This window comes from Oryx dammah, unplaced genomic scaffold, assembly GCF_014754425.2.
Source record: "Oryx dammah isolate SB20612 unplaced genomic scaffold, SCBI_Odam_1.1 HiC_scaffold_11, whole genome shotgun sequence".
In the NCBI taxonomy this organism is placed as follows: domain Eukaryota; kingdom Metazoa; phylum Chordata; class Mammalia; order Artiodactyla; family Bovidae; genus Oryx; species Oryx dammah.
The window spans coordinates 22645068-22649674 of record NW_024070195.1 but is presented as its reverse complement, the minus strand read 5'-3'; the positions used below and the strand labels follow the sequence as shown (position 1 = coordinate 22649674).

The 4607-nt window shown below is 41.1% G+C and overlaps 1 pseudogene; it reads right to left on the bottom strand.

Moving 5' to 3' along the window:
• Positions 1-576: 576 nt before the first annotated feature.
• LOC120870386 lies at positions 577-1503 on the bottom strand (annotated as a pseudogene).
• Between the last annotated feature and the right edge of the window lie 3104 nt (positions 1504-4607).

Sequence of the window (4607 nt, the reverse complement as noted above, 5' to 3'; positions counted from 1 at the left end):
TACAAGGCAACTTAAAGAGCAGCTCATCCAATCAACACTAAAAAATATTATATATATAATATACTTAATTATATAATATAATGTAATGTATATTATATTTCCTTTGACTTCCCTGGTGGCTCAGACAGTAAAGCGTCTGCCTACAATTTGAGAGATTTGGTATCAATCCCTGGGTCAGGAAGATCTCCTGGAGAAGGAAATGGCAACCCACTCCAGTATTTTTGCCTGGAAAATCCCATGGACGGAGAAGCCTGGTAGACTACAGTCCATGAGGTCGCAAAGAGTTGGACATGACTTCACTTTCACTTTGACATATTACTGATATAATGTTTTGAGATAATAATATAGATAAGAAATAATATATGTACCTATAGCTGGAATACATATACAAGCTTGCACCTAGAGTGGAACCTGGAAGCTAGTTCTCCAAATTTCTATGTAATGTTATATCCGATATACCTTATCATACAGTGTGATATGTGAAAGCCTTGGTGTTAACTGACTCACTTTATCAGTGTGGTGTGAAGAGTGTGGTTTTTTTTTTTCCCCCAAAACACTTGTTTTTTGGAATTATTCCTAATGCCATGAACTCTCTATGCCTAGAATCCTTTTCAAGGATCTCTTCACTTCCTTATTTCTTAGACTATAAATGAAAGGATTGAGAGTGGGGGTTACCAGGGCATACATGATAGAAGCACCCAGCTCCCCAGAGGCATGAGAAGCTGACGGCGACTTCAGGTAGGTGGCAAAGACCGAGCTGTAGAAAAGGATGACTATGGAGAGGTGGGAGCTGCATGTGGCCAGGGCTTTCTTTTTCCCCTGTGCTGATGGAACCCGAGCTACAGCAAGGAAAATATGGGCATAGGAGCTTATGATGCAGAGGAGAGGACCAATTCCTGAGTCCTGTCAGAACCATCATCAGGTCCTCACTGAGGTGGGTATCAGAGCAGGAAAGTCTAAAGAGTGGTCCGAAATCACAGAAAAAGTGGGGAATTTCTTGATTAGTATAGAATGAGAGCTGGTATAGTAACAGAGCATGGACAAGAGAGACAGAGTGGGCCACTGCCCATGACCCACCCACCAGCAGTGCACATCTGCAAGGAGTCATTAGGAGTGCAGAGTGCAGGGGATGGCAGATGGCAGCATAGCGGTCGATAGCCATGGCAGTCAAAGCAGGTTGTCCATATCAGCAAAAACTGCGAAGAAATATAACTGGGCCAGGCACTCAGAGAAGGAGATCAGTCCATTACTGGTCCACAAAGTCTCCAGCATTTTGGGGGCTGTGGGAGTAGTGAAGCAGAGGTCGACCAGGGAGAGCTGGCTGAGGAAGAAGTACGTGGGGGTGTGGAGGTGGATGTCAGCGCCAATAGCCAACAGCAGATGTGAGTTTCCTAAGAGACTCAGCAAGTAGAGGGCCAGGAAGAGACCAAAGAGGAGCTGTGGTTTGTCTGGGTCACTGGACAGTCCTGAGAGGACAAAGTCAGGGTTCTTGTTGCAGTTCATTTCAGGTTTGATGGGTAACAAGAAAAGAATCAGCATGAAGAGGATTCACTACAGTTAGCTACTGAAGTGTATTGCAGCTAACCTCGATGGTTCTCTTATCAGTTGGTTTCCTTATACCACAAATAGGAGGAATGAAGAAAAGAAACTCAATCAGCAATGAGAGGGACAGAATTTTCACTTTCTGAAGGGTGATCTAAGTGAGGAGGCACAAAGTGAGGAGGGAATGAAGGGAACACCAGGAGCTTTCTGGAGTTTTTTAAGGGTGAAAGAGTTCTCTTAGTCTTCGTATTATTAGATGGCATAAGTACTTGTTTATGAATCAGTTTTTATTACAAGAACATGAGCCTACTAAGGCAAAGACTGCATCTCAGTACTTAGCTTAGTGCTTGGCACATCATAGGAGCTTGGTGAACGCTCCTACCCATCTACACAGTCACTACTCTAGTTTAAGTTATTGTTACTGACTGGAGTCCTGCTAACTTCTGAGCTGCTTGAATAGTCCCACTCTTGCCTCATTCAATATATTCTCCACACTGCCACCAGAGTGATCTTTTCAAAAAAGAAACTCTGATCATGTCTGTTCTTTGCTTAAAATCAAAACTTTGGGCTTGTGAAGGAACAAAAATCCCCACCCTATCTAACAAAGCTCAATCTGTCTTGACCGCGTGATGTCTCAGCAGCTTCACCTTACACTACAGCCCCCTCATTCTCTGCTCACTAGCCCCTCTGGCTGCCTTGCATTTCTTCCTGTGCACTGTGTCCCTTTGCTTCATTCTGAGTCAACTCCTGTTCATCCGTTCACAGTCTCAGATCGATTAGTGACTTTCTTAGGAAAGTTTTCCCTTGCCTCTTTGTTTAAGTCAAACCTACTTTTCATATGCTACCACACGTAACACCTTCATAGAATTGTTGTAGGTGTCATACAGATAATGTTGTTCATATTTATTTTGTTAAAATATTTATTTAAGATATTTAGTTAGTGTTTGGAGAAGTCAATGGCACCCCACTCCAGTATTCTTGCCTGGAAAATCCCATGGACGGAGGAGCCTGGTAGGCTGCAGTCCATGGGGTCGCTAAGAGTCGGGCACGACTGAGCGACTTCACTTTCACTTTCATGCATTGGAGAAGGAAATGGCAACCCACTCCAGTGTTCTTGCCTGGAGAATCTCAGGGATGGGGGAGACTGGTGGGCTGCCATCTATGGGGTCACACGGAGTCGGACACGACTGAAGCGACTTAGCAGCTTAGCAGCAGTTAGTGTTGGACTCCCTCATGGTGCCATAAAGTGCATTCAGGCAAATACTGTGTCTGGTTTTTTTCTCCTTTGTGTCCCCAGTGTCGGCACCCATAAAGTATATTTGTCACAAGATGAATAATAAATCAATTAATTGATAGTGAGGACAGGAGAGGATCATATGCTTTCCTCCCCAAGTGCTGAAATGTTCTTCCTTCCATTTCAACATTTTATGCATAAAAGTTTTTCCTCCAAATATTCTCTTAATAAGACTGGAATCACTGATTCATCTTTTTATTTCATTCCTAAAATCTATATTAGTATAACACTTCTTTTTTTAAACTACAAAATGATCCTCATTTTTGTCTTTTTCTCAACTTTTTCACAGTTACCGTCTTTGTACTTTCAACAACTCGCTCCCAGTTACTTCATCAGCAGCTTTACTGGCTTTATTGATTCCAGAAAACATACAGCTTTCTGGTTTTGGCCTGACTCTCCCTTGCTCAAATATCTCTAATATCTTATTTTCTAATGCATCACTTCCCAGGTGGTACTAATGGTAAAGAACCTACCTGCCAATGCAGGAGACATAAGAGATGCTGGTTCCATCACTGGGTTGGAAAGATCCCCTGGAGAAGGAAATGGCAACTCGCTCTTGCCTGGAAAATTCCATGGATGGAGGAGCCTGGAAGACTATACAGTCCAAAGGGGTCACAAAGAGTAGGACAAGACTGAGCAAATGAGCATGCACACAAAATGCATCACTTGTACCTATCTGTGTCTGGTTATTGAGAATTTCTATCTTTGTACCCACTTACCAATAAACATGATTTTCTACTTTTTATCACTGTTTAGTCTCCTTTCTCCTTCAGCTGATCATGTCATTACTCCATGAGTATTCTCACTTATGCTTTCACACACTGATATATACACAGGATAATCTAGTCCTTAATTGAATATTATCTTAAGATGTTTTCTAATGTTTACAACATACAGCTTTTCTTGTATCAATTATATTATAAATACACTGAGAGTAGAATCATATTTTGTTTTTAATTTCTTTAAACCAACAGTCAAGAAGTTGAGCACATGTTCTCTCTGACCATATTGCTTACATTTTTACATCTTTTCCCAGGTTGAATCTTCCTGATACTTTTGCTTGAATAACCTTTCTGCTTTTATATCCACCTCCTGATAATTCACCTGAAAAATAATCATTTGCATTGGATCTCAGACAGACCAGGAATGGTTGAAAACTGAGGTTATCAGAATCATATTTCAGCATCGAAAATATAGGAGGTCCACATTATCTAAAATTGTGAAGTCCTAACTGTCTAAAATCTCAGCCTCAGATGGACAATACCCTAATATCCTACTGTTTCCCCTCAGCCTTCTTCAGCTACTCCTCCACTTCTCCACTCTTTATGACAGATCCTTCAAAAAGCTACTCGTCTCCATCACGCATTGTCCATTACTCTCCAAATTTGTTATTTTACCTTCCATGCTTTTTATAAACCATCTTCAGTCAAGCTGTTCACCTGAAACTATCACAAACATTGTTAACTGGCTATACCCTAAAACAAAATTAAAAGTTAAAAAGTTATCTGTTTATAGATATTTGAAGTCTTAAACTAGAAATGAAAGAAGAGGTCCAAAAATGAATAATAAGAAAAAGGAGGAGTCAGACAAGGAGACTAAGGAGCCATCAGTGAGATCACTGCATACCTAGGAGACTGTCAGGATGTCCCGAAAGCCAGCAAAAAAGAGTATTTGAAGTAAGAGAAGTCAGCTGGGATAAGTCTTTTTGAGACATCAAGTAACTTAAGGACTGAAAATTGAACTTTGACATCGATGAGAGTGATTTCAATGG